The following is a 17,981-nucleotide window of genomic DNA, read 5'->3' as shown; positions in this document are numbered from 1 at the left end:
ATTCATGGTACAAACTTTAATGGTAGGTACAGGACATTGTAACAAGGATTTATTGTATAGGAATGTATAGTCGCAGGTGACGCGGTGAGGCGTAAACAGGGGAAAGAGAAATGGAGTGATCGGTTGGTGTCACTGCCGGTAGAGGGCAGTAGATGAACATGATGTATCGCAGTAGGGACAAGCGCCATTCACAATTGCGCTGCCGTAGACGATGGGTGACTTTACGTATGCAGAAAAAGCAGACATGCATTACATGTACGGCCGTGCAAATGGTAACGCCAGAGCTGCGTTACGAATGTATCGCGCGGAGTATCCTAATCGACGAATGCCGGATCATAGAATTTTTCAACGGTTACATCGTCAACTTTGTGAAACAGGTACGTCCGACGTCAACAGACATGACGCTGGTCGATTAAGAGCTGTACGCACTCCACGACTGGAAGAACGCATCTTGAACATAGTGGCTGATAGACCCGAGTCAAGCACAAGAACTGTTGCGCGTGACGTACATGTGAGTCATCAGACTGTATGCAGAGTGTTAAATGAAAATCGCTTACACCCCTTCCATTTTCAAAAAGTACAAGCATTGAATCCGGCAGATTATCCTCTTCGCGTGAACTTCTGCCAGTGGTTGTTGCAGCAATGTGCGTTGCAGCCGGATTTCGTAGGTCATGTGCTATTTACAGATGAAGCGACATTTTCACGCGAGGGTGTCTTTAATGCGCACAATTCCCATGTGTGGGCAACAGATAATCCACATGCAACGCGTCCACATGCGTATCAACAACGTTTCGGTATTAATGTGTGGGCTGGTATTGTGAACGACTTTTTGATTGGGCCATACTTACTACCCACGCGACTCTGTGGCGAAAGCTATCTTATTTTTCTGCAAGAAGTGTTACCAGAACTGCTGCAAGATGTTCCGCTCGCCATTCGTAACCGCATGTGGTTTCAGCACGATGGAGCGCCAGCACACTTCAGCACTGCTGTACGGAATTACCTGAATGCCACGTTTGGTGCTAGATGGATTGGGCGTGGTGGACCAGTCCCTTGGCCACCCCGATCTCCTGATTTCTCTTGCCTCGATTACTTTTTATGGGGACATCTTAAGAGCCTTGTTTATGAGACTCCAGTTGACTCAGATGAGGATCTCGTTGCTCGCATATCTGTAGCTGCTGCAGGTGTGCGTGAAATACCAGGCATCTTTGAACGTGTACGCCAATCGCTGCACCGACGCTGTCAAGCATGTATCGCTCATGGTGGACGCAATTTTGAACACTTACTGTAAACATGACACTTGTCAACAACGATTTCAATAAAATCTTTCGTTTTCCTTTCGGCCGTTATTTCCCCTGTTTACGCCTCACCGCGTCACCTGGGACTATACATTCCTATACAATATATCCTTGTTACAATGTCCTGCACCTACCATTAAAGTTTGTACCATGAATTCGGGACCACCCTGTATATATATATATATATATATATATATATATATATATATATATATATATATATATATATATATATGATGGAGGCTGTATCATTGCCGCAATGAATATAAATGTGGTTACGTGCAGGAACTTCTGATGCAGACATTTCAGAACTCCTGGATTGGTATATATATATATATATATATATATATATATATATATATATATATATATATATATATTTTGCCACTGATGATAGATACATTTCTGCATGCTTTCATAAGGGATCAATTCGATTAGTAGGAAGCAACTCGCGCTACTAGCTACTATAGGGAGAAAGAGAAAGCCAATGTACCACTGACGGATCAGAGGCACCTTGATTTGTGTTGTGTGCTACCCTCAGCACTGGGCATGTACTATCTCCGTTTCTATCACTAGCTCTCAAAAGTCATAGATACAGCCAGAAGCCGACTTTCTCTACATCTACTTGCAAGAGCGTCACGTGGACCTTACGACACCTTTATACTCAGTTGATGGCGATGGTATCTCATCTGCGGCGCGAGAAGCCGCAGCCTGCTCAGCTGTAGGCGAGACTGTCAGGCTGGCTGGTGGTCTATCCTCTATGATGTGGCAGAGGCATCGGGAAACGAACCAAGGCTGGCAGCACCAGGGGCTGGTGCACGCCTAGAGGCTCGTTGTCTGGAAGTGTCGATGTTCAAGCCTCACTCAATCAAAACTACAGCTGTCATCGCTGGCAGGTGGTCCACTCAGGATGACGATGGAGCGGTAGCAACATCACAACAGCATCCAGCAGTGTGATGGACGCAAATTCGATAACTCGCTGACTCGATACGATGACCAGCCTCGTCAGGCAACCCATATTTATGAGCACCAAAGTAGAATTGTTTTGGTATGGCTGCCGCAAATGTGACGCGTGCTGCATGCTGAAGTATCCCTGGTTTTGGTAACCAGCTGATCACCTGCCGAGAAACGAGCTGTAGCACCTAAGCATGGGCCGTGGTGCATGGCTTTGCTGGCATATTGCACAAGTGGATGGCTTGAGGCAACGAGCCCCCTTGCATTTGGCTCACACTGTAACAGATGAGCAGAAACCGACACTACCCCTTTATTTTTTTATTTATCTAGACTAGTCCAACTAACAGTAATACAAATTGTTCGGAGAACTTTACACTAACAATCTGACTCTCTGCTGCAGAACAACTCCAGAAACAATCAGAACTGCAAACACCAGTGGGTTTGTTGCTAATTTGGAAATCTAGATGTAATATCTTTGCATATGCTGCCAAGCAACCACCTCCTTTGCTTCCTGCGAGGAGCGGTTGGGGTTTTGCCCACGCCCCCTTAGCAGTGACACATGTTAGCTCGCTCTGTTGTTTACCAGCTGTAGCTGCAAGACGGTCATCCCATGAGAAGTTCTGTCGCTTATGTGGGACATGGACGCTTTCATTTGAGTAACATCTTGAGAGTACGTATGTTTGGTTCTTGATATTATCAATTTACACGTCCGAAAACATGTTGCTCGGATTTAGTGGAAGATGGGGTATAGCATGCTCTGCTATTTGGTGTATGCAAAATTCACGAGCAGAGTGGATTACTGAGCCATGGTCATCGATGCTTCTTGGACTTGTTTGGTTAGCGCCTAAGTGTGCTATTCGGAACTATCCTCTGTGCTGTAGGCCGGCCGAAGTGGCCGTGCAGTTAAAGGCGCTGCAGTCTGGAACCGCGAGACCGCTACGGTCGCAGGTTCGAATCCTGCCTCGGGCATGGATGTTTGTGATGTCCTTAGGTTAGTTAGGTTTAACTAGTTCTAAGTTCTAGGGGACTAATGACCTCAGCAGTTGAGTCCCATAGTGCTCAGAGCCATTTGAACCCAGCCCTCTGTGCTGTAGTTTTTTTTATACTATGTCTCTAGTTTTGAGATAGCCCACATTTCATTTAAAGAGTTTACCGGTTCCCACTTGATTACCTGGCACTGTCAAAATTGTTTATAGGATTTTTTACCTGTTGGTAATTTATCAGAAGTATACGTTCTGGTTTTCTTTAATTTTGTTTATACTCATTGTCAATGTAAGTTCATTTTTATTATCTCCTGTTTCATGTGAGCGTTTTTGCTTAACCGTTGAGTACTCGCGGGGTTACATATGTCGCCCAGCGGTTTTCGTCTAGTTATGTTGTCGCCCACACGGGTTGTCCAAAGATTTGAATTTGTGTCACTTCTAGTTCCACTTTAAACATCATTATTTCGTCATTGTTGTTTTATTGAGGCTGTCAGTGGGAGGTATATATGTATAAAAAATGATGCGGCTCGAAATACAAGGTGATTGTATACGGTAGTGTTCTACACTTTACTAAACTTAGCTGCAATAAATGCATGTTGCGTTTATAAATTCAATAAAAATTAAGATAAAGCAATGAAGAGAATTACTTTCTAATCTCTCTTGCATTGGAGCTTATGAAGCTCAAATTTCAAATGGCTCTGAGCACTATGGGACTTGACTTCTGAGGTCATCAGTCCCCTAGAAGACAGTACTTCTTAAACATAACCAACCCAAGGACATCACACACATCTATGCCCGACGCAGGATTCGAACCTGCAGCGCCTAGAACCGCTTTGCCACCCCGGCCGCCGCTTATGAAGCCCCAGGTAGAAGGGAGGCGTCAAGCACCACGGGTTCCAAAGCAGATAAGGAAACGTGGACTTTCACTGCTTGAGATAGAAGAGACTGTTGACAGGCTGGAAGAAGAAAGAAAGGGAAAAAGAGGAAGATGTTACGAGTGTGGCAGGTCACAGTACAAGTCAAGCAGGAAGTTGTGTGATAGGCTTAATTAGTAGACCTGGCCTGATCACTTGAAGGAAGTTTGTGTCAATTGTTTGGACAGTACGGACTGAAATAATACCCGTGTCAGGAAGCAGTTCTGGAACTTGTGGTGTTACTGTTGTATTAGTGACATCCAAACATGGCTATTGCACTGTATGGTTCACAAACCACACTTATTGTTCATATTTACTACAATATAAATTCACTTTTGCTGGTTTTCGCTAAAATGGATTATATGTGACTGTCATAGTAAATGATGATTAAATGGACACCCTAGCTGCACACAGGCGTTCATGTACTTCATTTGGGACATGTTGAAAATGTGTGCCCCGTCCAGGACTCGAACCCGGAATCTCCTGCTTACATGGCAGACGCTTTATCCATCTTTTTTTTTATTTTTATTTTATTTTATTTTATTTTATTTTATTTTATTTTTTTTTTTTTTTGGGCCTCCATCCTCCCCTTATAGCCCGTCACTTGCACTCGCCAAAATTGCCTTCATCGGCTAGCTTCAGTAGCTGTAATTGTAATAAACTAAATGTCTCCTCACGAGACGGAAATGAAAATACTTCTTGATTGGTACCCCTGACTCTCCGTTGGTGTACGGGGGGAATGTCAGCAGACGGGTGGCTTCAGAGTTTGTCTTCTCGGTGAATAGCTATTGCTAATGTATTCCGTTGTGTAACATTCGTTTTTTTTTTTTTTTTTTTTTTTTCCCGTCCATGTCTCAAGGGGTAATTCTGATTCAGCTGCTCGTAACTCCGAAGCCCCGGCCACCAAAGTCTCCACGACATCCTACCAGGGTACCGTTTTGGTTTTCTAACATAAAGGAAATAAAAGAATAAAAGCGTCGCCCCATTAGTATGGCAATGCAATTTAAAAAGAAAACGAGTAAAGAGATTGAAAGAAGTGATAAAGTCAAGATTCTTGCAATATAGTGACTCTATGTCAACGTTCGTAATAAAAAACAAGCATAGTTTTCTCTATATTTCGTCGTTCGTAGCAGTGTCTGGTGTTCCATCGTTAAATGTATCCAATATTCTTCTTTACTCTTCGCGTGCTCGGATAGGATGTAGTGTACAGTCTGGCCCTTTAGCCAATTGACGGCACGTCGTTTTGTATTGGGATAGGGAACTTCGTCAGGGTTGAGTAGGCGTGTCGGTGTTATCCTCCTTGGTGACGTTCGCAGTATGCTTGCGAGTTTCTGTGTGCAGACGGACCATATGTCCTGTACAGCGTTGCAAGTAAATCTATGCTCGTCTGTGTCGACTAAGTGACATCTGACACAATTCGGTGTTTCAGCCAGGTGAATCTTGTGTAACCTCGAATTGGTCGGAAATTTCCTATTGACTGCCATGTACCAAGTTGAGCGCACTGTAGATGAAAGAAGCGGGTCGTGAATGTTCTCCCAGACTTGTTTCCAGTTATAACCTCTATATTTCTCCTCAACTATATTGCGTGGTGGACTTTCCGTCAATGTGGTGTAAATTGCTTTGACTTTGTGTCGGTCTGCCTCTGGAATCTTCGTTGTATGTAGCTAAGTTCTAGGATGAAATGCCTGAAGTGACAGAGCGAGTTCAGAATGTGTTTTACATCTACAGGTGGGTTCAGATTGGGAGGCACAATTTCATTCAGAATGTGAGCCGTCAGTGCGTTAGGTGATCTGTGCCACTGTTTGTATGTTTGACTAACATACAAGGCTTTTGCTTTGAGGTAGACATCCGTCAAATTGAGGCCACCCTTCCAAACTGGGAGGGTGAGGGTTTCATACTTCACTTTAAATATCTGACCCCTGGTAACAAAGTGGCCCAGCCTCGCTAACATTTGTTGTGCCATAGTCTTTGGTAATGGCAATACTTGGGCAACGTAATGTACTTTGGAAATTATGTAGGTGTTAACTAAAGCCACTCGTTGGATGGCATTTAGAGCTCGCAGGCTATGTTGCCGTATGCCAGCGCGCATTTTTGCCAGCAGTTTTCTATAGTTCAAGGCAGCCGTGCGGCGGATATTGCGTGTGTATTCAATCCCGAGGCAGGTGATCGTTTCCAAACTGCTTATTCTTTCAGCAGCACCGAGTTCTAATCCACGTCCAATGTGCATTAAGCCTGACTTGTGACGGTTGAGTTTTGCCCCCGATGCAGCTTCATACGTTGTTACAATGTGGAAAGCTTTCTTCAAGTCCTCGTCTTTCGTTACTACAAAACTGACATCATCTGCGTATGCCTGGCAAATAATCTTCTGACCATGAATGAGCAGCCCTGGAAGGTCTTGCGTCAGGGAGTACAAGAATGGCTCGAGTGCTATGGCAAACAATGCCATCGACATTGGGCAGCCCTGTCGTACTGAACTTGCGATACTGATCGGCCTGCTTAAGCGTCCATTTACATTGATTTGCGACGTACCATTCATCAGGAGGGTTTTAACAGTAGCAGTGATTTTCTGAGGAAAATGCATGGCGTCCATTGTGCGTACGAGATAGGAGTGGTTTACCCTGTCAAAGGCCTTTTCAAAGTCGAGGGACACAAGGGCACTTGGGATGACACAGGCTTCGGCAATCGCTATGAGATCTCTATATGCAGTTAAAGTGCTGAAAATATTTCTATTTGTTCCAACACACGTTTGGTAGTCGCCGGTAACGCTGGTAATGACTGAATTTAACCGTTGCATAATGACACGTGCGAAGATTTTATAGTCAGTGTTAAGCAATGTTAAAGGCCGGAGATTCTCAACAGTTTTGCCTCCTGGAGTTTTTGGAACTAGCACCACTATCCCTTTACAAAAATCTTTCAAGCTGTCATTTCGAATGTTCATAATGTCATTACAGACCAGAGTCAACTTACTAATTAACTGTCGCCTAAATGTGTGATAAAACTCGGCAGGTAATCCGTCAGGACCAGGCGATTTATTTCTTGGGCTTTTGAGAATGGCGTCTGCCACTTCATCCTCGAGTACGTCGGAGGCGAGTTCTTCCGCCTGTTCCGGACCAAGTCTCCCCCACGCCCTGTCCGTAAGGACTGCCTGCGCTGCCACATCTATCGGTTTTTCAGCTAGTAACGCTGTAAAATGTGTATGAATTTCTTCTTGAATAGCAGTTTGTGTGTCGAAAAGGCGACCGTCTGCAGTTTTTAGCTCAGTCAGTATTTTCCTGTTTCTTCTTTTTTGCTCTTGTATAACATGGTACATGGATGTTGTCTCCTCCCGCACTGCATTTTGCAGGCGTGTTCTCACTTGATAGCCTTCAGATTGTCGTCGCGTCAGTGTGAGGTGTGTCGCCTTTATTCTTTTGATCTGCAGGTGATTGGCCACTACTGTATTATCGTCTTTATAAAGGTCTCGTAGGCACTGAAAATAGAATTCTATTGTGGTCCTCTGCCAGGCGGATTTCTCGCGAGAGTAATACTTCATCGCTTTTATTAGAGCCGGCTTTGCACATTTTATCCACCACGAGAAAGCCGAATTGTACAGTGGAAATTTCCTTTCACAATCCGCCCATGTGTGTTGGAAGACAGCGTGGCACCCTGGATCTGATAAATGGGAAACATTCAGTTTCCACGGGCCTCTCGCTCTATATGTACCCTGTTTTTCCATATTTATGGTACATATATATGCTACATGGTCAGAGAATATTAGCGGCCATCGCTCCGCTTGCAAAATATGGTTCCGTAAATTGGAAGTTGCATAAATTCTGTCAATGCGGCTGGCAGAATGGCTGGTGACGTGGGTAAAACCGGACATGTCGCCGTGTTTAAGTTCCCACGTGTCGAGCAGGTTTAATTCTCTAACAATGTCCAGAAGTTCTATGGAAGTGTTAAAATGCGGCGTTTGGTCTTTGGGTTTTAGTACACAGTTGAAATCACCTGCAAATACGACTTGGCCTGTGCGGGTTGTAAAAAGTGGCACTATCTCTTCCTTAAAAAACTCCGATCTCTGGCGTCTTTTTCCCGTTCCAGAAGGGGCATAAACATTTATGAATCGGGTGTTGTGTATCGTCCCCGCAATACCTCTGCTGTTCGGCAGTCTGTCGACATTGGCTACGGCGATGCCTTCTTTGGTCAGAAGTGCAGTTCCGAGTTCACTGCCATGTCCCGGGTTGATTAACGCATTGTAACCTGTGATACGATCCAGATCAATGTCGGCGACCTCTTGCAACAGCGCAATGTCGACATCAGCTGCATATAAGAAATCCGTAAGATGCCTCAGGTTCGACGTACTGCTGATCTTGTTGATGTTGACCGTGGCAACACGGTATGCCTGTAAAGGTGGCATGAGGGCGGAGGTATGCGTGGCGTTGAGCCGCTCCCTTAGTGATGACGGAGGGGCATCAATTAAAAGAAGTCGGAGTCGGCATCGACCGCCTTAAGAGCAGATTCAGTCTTCCGTTGCCCGTGCGATTCCGTTCCCCGGACTGCTGACACTGTTTCTCGGTCTTGTCCCTGTACTTCGGTCATATCGTTGTCTTGAGAGCATTCTTCGACGTCGTCCGCCCAGTGACGCGGATGGTGAGCTTCACGCGGATGTGCACTGCTATCTGGCAGGTGGCCCCCTGTACCTTCTGTATCTACTGACATCATCTTCGTCTGTGATTGGGAGGGTCTGTTGTCGGAGTCAGCCTCGGAGTCGTCAGTGCGGGACTTTTTGGATGTCTGGGGAGTTGCAGTGGAAACCTGAGACGGCACCTCGGTCATCTTCTGACGCACCTGATTGGCTTTCTCGCGCAGTTGTTGCGCTTTTGTGTCAGCACCCCGTTGCGCGATTCTTCGCTTCTTCTGCTTTTTCGGGGAAGGGCACTTGGAGTTTTGAGCATCGTTCTCGTGAGTGGCACAGTCGTCGTCCATGGGAAAAACTTCCGCCGCTTGCGGCTGTTCGAAGACGTCACGGACCTTGCTGCCACCCTGCGTCTCCTTACTTCCCTCCTGAACTTCTTGTAAGGAAACTCCGAGGGTTTCCGGTCCATGACTCGTCTCCATTGGTATGTTCTCCTCTTTGTGGTCAGCGTACGAATCGAGGGTGAAATCGACGCTGAGCTCTGGAGCGGTGTTTACACGGGCGGCGGCTACGTAAGTAATCGGCAACGTAGAACGTGGGCCAGGCTGCTCACGCTCACCAGTCGGGATCTGCGCTACGCGCCTTTGAATACACTGTGCACGGACGTGTGCTGTAGAGCCACATCCCGAGCATGTCCGTGGTTGCCCGTCATAAATTACTATGGCCCTGTACCCACTGATAATGATGTAAGATGGAATATGCTTCAGCAACTCGAGTTTCACTTGCCGCACACCGTTTAACACTGGGAATATATGTTGACCTGACCATTTCTCAGCAACGTTGCTTACTACCGAACCATATTCCCGTAGTTTGGCGTTAATCTGCTCGGCAGTTACTTCGAAGGGCAGTTCAAATATTCTGATGGTTCGCAATCCCAAGCCTGCCTGCGTTATTCGTACCTCGCCAACGTTTCCGTCTGAATGTTTGAACTTAAGAGATCCACCACAAGACCCAACAATTTGTTCACATCGTTCAGGCGTCACCATTTTCAAGTAGACGGTACTACTAACGATCGACAAATGTATGCCAATTAAATCGTCAAGCGTCAATTTCATAACATCTCGGACAAATAATTCTACCTCAAAGGATTTTGGTCTAGCAAATTTCGGGTCGAATGTCAATTTCAGAGTGTCTTTCCGTTCTGGTTGATTCATGATTGCGTTCGAGTGGTCATTACCGAGGTTAGTGATATCGCTGTAAGCGCGCACTCACCATGCACAGCGACCGCCGCCGGCAGCGACGAAGTAAACACGACCAGCCGCTCCGTACGTCCGCACCGCACGGCTGCCCGCGAGGGAATGTCCATCTGAGCCACCCGGGCACAGAGGATAGTGCGTCTGCAGAGACTTATCCCTTACACGCTCCCCGTGAGATCCACATTCCCAACATGTCCACACCACTACATTCGTACTGCGCCTAATAGATGTTTTGCCCATCATACTCATTACTCGTGGCCTGTTTGCAGCTAGGGTGTCCATTTAATTATCATTTCATTTCTAGCAAAGCTGCATGGTCATCCACGGTAACTGTTCTTTAGGGAACAGATACTACCGTCATATATAGTTAAAATATGGCTTTCCGGCCATTGACCTTCTTGTGCGAACGCACACGGTATGCCCGAACTCGTACGGGACTTGGTAGATTAATCTGCCACGAGTAATGAGTATGATGGGCAAAACATCTATTAGGCGCACTACGAATGTAGTGGTGTGGACATGTTGGGAATGTGGATCTCACGGGGAGCGTGCAAGGGATAAGTCTCTGCAGACGCACTATCCTCTGTGCACGCGGTGGCTCAGATGGATAGAGCGTCTGCCATGTAAGCAGGAGGTCCGAGGTTCGAGTCCCGGTCGGGGCACACATTTTCAATATGTCCCCAATGAAGTACATGAACGCCTGTTTGCAGCTAGGGTATCCATTTAATTATCATTTCATTTCTAGCAAAGCTGCATGGTCATCCACGGTAACTGTTCTTTAGGGAACAGATACTACCGTCATATATTGTCATAGTAAAAATAGGGCATTGAAGTGCGGCGTTGAGTAATTAATTGAATCCTTTATCATTATGCAAATATATATATATCCTATTTTGTTTTAACGTTGTTAAAAAGGCATAGGAAACTGTGGTGGATGACAGCTGTCACCCAAGCGACCACTAATGAAGCAGAAATTCACTCGACTAAAATTAAATTTTATTTCTCCTTCTTTTATAGAATTAGCCGACGTTACTTGCATTCCACTTAAATAATTCAAATAATACTTGCATGCTTTGCCTAAAGGTTTAGTTTTAAAGTTTTATAGTTGATCACTGATTGTTCTCGTCTGCTGTGCTTATAGGTGTCAACAGTGTTCACTGAATGTTTAGTGATGCCTCGTTTGATACTTGTGTTAAATGGAATCTTGTTTGTGTTCTAGCGGTGCTTGAACTCATATTGCATGAAATATAGTCGTAGCTGCGAATGGAATGACGATACTAGAAATTTGTGCCAGATCAGTACTCCAACCCGGATTTCACGCTTATCGCAAACGGCCGCTTTATCAAGAGGCTATCCGATCACGACAAACGGTTAGATCCAAATTCCATAGATTTGTCTCCAACCTGCGCTCTTACGTCCATTGTGTATATTGCTTGGCCGATGTTGGCATGTAAATACGATATTGCAGTGCGTATGTTGTTGCTCAGTACGATGCAATATTTCTTCGGACATGCATGCATGTCCGAAGGAAAAGACTCTGCGGCAACTACAGCCACTATGAAACGCATGAAATGTATTCATAGCTGCGAATAAGTACAACCATGAGCTGTATAATGGAATGACGGCAATGAAAATTTGTGCCGGACCGGAATTCATTTCATTTTCATTGTCGTCATTCCATCATACAAGTGATGGTTGTACCTATTCGCAGCTGCGAATACATTTCACGCTTTTCATAGTGGCTGTAGTAGACACAGTACACGCACAGGTATCTGCATGTACGAAGGAATAATGCATCGTACTACGGAATAACACAGGTATTGCAATATCGTCTTGAATTCATATACGTAGTGTTTAAATGAAATCATTTTTAAGACTCAAGCTCTATCGAAAGTCCTACTGAAAATTTCTCGAATTTCAGATGTCTTCTGGAACACTTTTTATTTGACAACAGTTAAAGGAAGGATACAAGGATTAGTAGTTTCGACAGGTTAAATGGCCATCTGCAATCACATAACAGGAAGCAGAGTCTACATTGGTTATTAAAGCAAGAAGCTTTGTCACAGTCATGTTTACATTCCCAAACCAACGCAGACACTGTTTTCTGAACATGGCCATTTAACTGGTCAAAACTATTAATCATTGTATCCCTCCTTGCGATATTGGTTCATAAAAAGTTTTCCACTCTAAAACTACACTCCTGGAAATTGAAATAAGAACACCGTGAATTCATTGTCCCAGGAAGGGGAAACTTTATTGACACATTCCTGGGGTCAGATACATCACATGATCACACTGACAGAACCACAGCCACATAGACACAGGCAACAGAGCATGCACAATGTCGGCACTAGTACAGTGTATATCCACCTTTCGCAGCAATGCAGGCTGCTATTCTCCCATGGAGACGATCGTAGAGATGCTGGATGTAGTCCTGTGGAACGGCTTGCCATGCCATTTCCACCTGGCGCCTCAGCTGGACCAGCGTTCGTGCTGGACGTGCAGACCGCGTGAGACGACGCTTCATCCAGTCTCAAACATGCTCAATGGGGGACAGATCCGGAGATCTTGCTGGCCAGGGTAGTTGACTTACACCTTCTAGAGCACGTTGGGTGGCACGGGATACATGCGGACGTGCATTGTCCTGTTGGAACAGCAAGTTCCCTTGCCGGTCTAGGAATGGTAGAACGATGGGTTCGATGACGGTTTGGATGTACCGTGCACTATTCAGTGTCCCCTCGACGATCACCAGTGGTGTACGGCCAGTGTAGGAGATCGCTCCCCACACCATGATGCCGGGTGTTGGCCCTGTGTGCCTCGGTCGTATGCAGTCCTGATTGTGGCGCTCACCTGCACGGCGCCAAACACGCATACGACCATCATTGGCACCAAGGCAGAAGCGACTCTCATCGCTGAAGACGACACGTCTCCATTCGTCCCTCCATTCACGCCTGTCGCGACACCACTGGAGGCGGGCTGCACGATGTTGGGGCGTGAGCGGAAGACGGCCTAACGGTGTGCGGGACCGTAGCCCAGCTTCATGGAGACGGTTGCGAATGGTCCTCGCCGATACCCCAGGAGCAACAGTGTCCCTAATTTGCTGGGAAGTGGCGGTGCGGTCCCCTACGGCACTGCGTAGGATCCTACGGTCTTGGCGTGCATCCGTGCGTCGCTGCGGTCCAGTCCCAGGTCGACGGGCACGTACACCTTCCGCCGACCACTGGCGACAACATCGATGTACTGTGGAGACCTCACGCCCCACGTGTTGAGCAATTCGGCGGTACGTCCACCCGGCCTCCCGCATGCCCACTATACGCCCTCGCTCAAAGTCCGTCAACTGCACATACGGTTCACGTCCACGCTGTCGTGGCATGCTACCAGTGTTAAAGACTGCGATGGAGCTCCGTATGCCACGGCAAACTGGCTGACACTGACGGCGGCGGTGCACAAATGCTGCGCAGCTAGCGCCATTCCACGGCCAACACCGCGGTTCCTGGTGTGTCCGCTGTGCCGTGCGTGTGATCATTGCTTGTACAGCCCTCTCGCGGTGTCTGGAGCAATTATGGTGGATCTGACACACCGGTGTCAATGTGTTCTTTTTTCCATTTCCAGGAGTGTATATTTAAGGGGCTCCGGAACGCCCTATACTTGCAATGTTAAAATAACGCTTATAAATTACATCTTTCCTCACAAAGTATTTGAGGTAGGAAGTTGAACGTTTTTACAGATTATTTATTGGAATATGGGCTACAACTTAACACAGGGATTTTACAAAATTTTAGTTCAGTTATTAAAGATGATTTTTTTTCAATTGTAATGAAAATTCACAACATTTCTTTGCAATTTTTTATTTATATATTCAAAAATATACAGTTTTTTTGGAAAAAAGGCTGTGTTAAATTATGCAGAAGGTACTGTGTAACATTTACTGAAAGTTTGAAACAAATATGTTTGGAAGATGCTTAGAAAACATGTAATTAGTATGAGAAAATAGAAGTTTTGGGAATCGAGCGACAAAGATTGGATTAACTTTTTAGTGCATTCCAGGTCCATAGGATGGATTATCTTCATCCTCTGCAAACTCCTCCTCCAGCTTCCTCTTGTTCCTCCTCCTGTTTACTCTTGCTTGTATTTCTAGACTCTTTACAGCCCTGTCTGCAGCCCGAAGGCGTTCCTTGTCTAAAGCAAGCATCGCTCGTACCATGTTAGAACCTATCTTCATTCCAATATTTCTAAATACCTTGCACCTTACAATGTTGCCATCATTGAAAGTCGCAACAGCATCATACACACCAAAGTGAAGTGTTTCTATTCCAACAAATACAGTCTTGGGGATTCTTGACCATATAACACTATTTACACTTTCATTGGGGTTTTGAGTTTTTCCGTGAATACACTTTTTCAACAGTTCAGGTGCTGCTAAGTCTCTGAAAATAGGTTTTATACTTTATCTCACATCACTAAAATGTACCTGATGAACACGGACGTTAATAATAACAGCATTTGACAGCAGTTTAACAGCGCCACAGTGGGTCACGCCCATGTAGAACACATTTCAAAAACAATTTAAAAATAGTTGTAGTCTTCGGAATTGAATAAATTATATATCTATTAAAAGGTAATAGTCTGCAGATTCGGAAAACGCAAAAAAGTAAAAATTGAACTTTTCATGATTTTGAGCCTTTCCGGAGCCCCTTAAAGATTGTCTCCTGCAACACTGCCAATGTCAGGTAGTCATATTATAATAATCCTAATAAATCTAAAGGTTTTCACGCCAAATACATTCAGTTTCAAAATCAGAACAGGTAAATCTAGTATCCTTGTTACACTGAAGCTTCAGAAACGAAGAGGTCGATCTCCTTTACTGTAGGACTGCTGTAATTTGTTAGGATGGGGCTCCCTTTTACATGTTCCGGTGGATCTTCCGAGGATTTTGGCGACGTCGGACGGGCGTCATTGACAAATAGAGCTCGGCGTGGAGCGGTCGCTGACGCCAATAATTTTCGGCGAGGAACCATTAGTCATTTCGGGCGATAGCGTGGGGGCGCATCCACGCGGCGGCAATCCTCGCGCGCCCCTACGTGATTCGTTTAACATACTGTGACCCTCCCAGAGCGGAGAACACGTCGACGCTGAAATATGCCGTGGGAGCTCGAGCGAACCGCTCTAAGTGACGGAAGACCGCCGCAGGCCAAAAAAATTACTTCCCTTTCCATCACAGGTAGACAACTTCACGCCATGTCAGTTTTGACTTTTAGGAGGATCTGATGCGTTATCGAAAATGATGTGCAGGAATGATAAGCAGTTTCAATAATTTTTATTGCAAGGCACAATTAATTTGGCGGATTCAGCACTGTTAGGCATCGATCATTCATGGTAGTGTTCAGAGACTAAAACAGCAAGCTGTTTGCTGTAGCTCACGATCTCACTATCAGCACCAACGAATAACTAAAAGTGTCTTTATATCATGCTTGATGTACGGGAGGTCTGTAAAGATCAGTGACAATCGAAACGAATCAGTTGTGAAAACGCAAATCAATAAACTTGTTGAATCGTTTCAATTAATTGACTAAAAAACCTTACTATCATCTGACACATGACGTCGACAGAAATTTCTATTTAGGTAATAGTTCTTGAGCGACATTTTCAAAATCATGGACTAATACATCTGCACTTCTTTGTTTAACGTAAGAGGGGAATATAAAGACGACAACGTACCTGTTACACTTAGTACTCACTCGCGTAAAATAAGCTGCCTGAGTTTAAAAGCGTTAACTACGCAGCTCTAAAACTAGCTACCGTGCGAAGCGGAAGTATCTAAATATTCCGTTAGTTTCCGTAGCTATAGCTAAAGTCAACAAAATATTGAAAGCGGCACTGGATAGGACAACGTAAATACAATGACGGAGAAATCGGAACACAAAGAAAGAATTGTGCGACATAAAAGAAATTTGGAGCGGATGTTTTTAGATTTGAAAGATGATGTCAGCGCAGAAGACTAGCGCTAGTAGGTTTGCTTCACACTCCTTTAACCATCGTATGCGTTAGTTACCTTTGAATGAGTTGGCGTTAGTCAATAATTCTTATTAGGCGACAAACACGCCATTGTCAATACCTCACTGAGTTTGAACGACGTCATGTAATATGGCTAGAGAAGATGGAAGTTCCTTCTCCTATTCTGTGGGAAGACTTGGCAGGAAAGGAGCCATTGTGCTATCGACAGGGGATGTCAAATTGATTCCATATTTTTAGATTTCCACAAGCCTTTCGACACCGTTCCTCACAAGCGTCTTCTAATCAAACTGCGTGCCTACGGAGTATCGCCTCAGTTGTGCGACTGCATTCGTGATTTAGTGTCAGAAAGGTCACAGTTCGTAGTAATAGACGGAAAGTCATCGAGTAAAACAGAATTAATATCCGGCGTTTCCCAAGGAAGTGTTATATGCCCCCTATTGTTCCTGATCTATATTAACGACATAGGTGACAATCCGCCTAGCCGTCTTAGATTGTTTGCAGAGGATGCTGTCATTTACCATCTTGTAAAGCCATCAGGTGATCAAAACGACTTGCAAAATGATTCAGATATCTGTATGGTGCGAAAAGTGGCAATTGACCCTCAATAAAGAAAAGTGCGAAGTTATTCACATGAGTCCTAATAGAAATCAGCCAAATTTAGATTACGCGATAAGTCACATAAATCTGAGGGCTGTAAATTCAACTAAATACTTGGGGATTACAATTACAAATAACCTAAATTGGAACGATCACATAGCTAATATTGTAGGCAGAGCAAACCAAAGACTGCGATTCATTGCCAGAACACTCAGAAAGTGCAACAGGTCTACCCAAGAGACTGCATACACTACGCTTGTCCGCCCTATTCTGGAGTACTGCTGTGCAGTATGGGATCCGCATCAGGTGAGACTCACAGATGACATCGAAAAAGTACAAAGAAGGGCAGCTCGTTTTTTATTATCGCGAAATAAGGGAAATAGTTTCACTGACATGATACGTGAATTGGAGTGGCAGTCATTAAAAAAGAAGGCGTTTTCGTTGCGACGGGAACTTCTCATGAAATTTCAATCACCAGTTTTCTCCTCCGATTGCGGAAACATTCTGTTGGCACCCAACTACATAGGGAGAAATGATCGTCACGATAAAATAAGAGAAATCAAGGCTCGCACGGAAAAAATTAAGTGCTCCTTTTTCCCGAGTGCTCGTTTCAACTGTGTGTGAAATCTTATGGGACTTAACTGCTAAGGTCATCAGTCCCTAAGCTTACACACTACTTAACCTAAATTATCCTCAGGACAAACACACACAACCATGCTCGAGGGAGGACTCGAACCTCCGCCGGGATCAGCTGCACAGTCCATGATTGCAGCGCGTTTGACCGCTCGGCTAATCCCACGCGCCTCCCGCGTGCCGTTCGAGAGTGGAGCGATAGAGAGACATCATGAAGGTAGTTCATTGAACCATCTTCCAGGCACTTTATTGTGAATAGCAGAGTAATCATGTAGATGTGGATGTAGATTGTACATGGCAGCGGTGGTTACGAGAATATACAGACCCAAGAAGATCGGTCTCTGGACGGCCCTGTGGCATCACCGAGAGGGAAGACCATCTATTTTAGCTTCTGGCTCTGCCGCATCGTATTGCATCTGCAGCAGCAGTTTGAGCAGCAGTCGGCACCGCAGGGACGCAGCGAACTGCTACAAATGGATTACTCCAATGACAGCTCCGAGCCAGATGCCCTCTAGCGTGCATTCCAGTCACCCCACACCACCGCCATTTGCGACTTCGATGATATCAAGCGACAGTTCGTTGGAGGGCAGTGTGGAGGTCGATTGTGCTTCCTGATGATAGCTGGTTCTGCCTTAGTGCCAGTCATGGCCGTATTGGCCGTGGTTGGTTAGAAGGAAGCCAGTTGAGGGCCTGCAACCAACCTGTCGGCATATTAGATACCC

General features: G+C 45.3%; 1 protein-coding gene across 1 annotated transcript in view; it reads left to right on the top strand.

Moving 5' to 3' along the window:
• Nucleotides 1-17,981, top strand: part of LOC126251146 (glutamate receptor ionotropic, kainate 2) — a 1,402,037-nt gene that overhangs the window by 360,964 nt on the left and 1,023,092 nt on the right. The window lies entirely within an intron of this gene.

Source organism: Schistocerca nitens, chromosome 1, assembly GCF_023898315.1.
Source record: "Schistocerca nitens isolate TAMUIC-IGC-003100 chromosome 1, iqSchNite1.1, whole genome shotgun sequence".
NCBI classification, from domain to species: domain Eukaryota; kingdom Metazoa; phylum Arthropoda; class Insecta; order Orthoptera; family Acrididae; genus Schistocerca; species Schistocerca nitens.
Note: the sequence above shows the minus strand (reverse complement) of the source record. Positions and strands in the feature narration are given on the sequence as shown.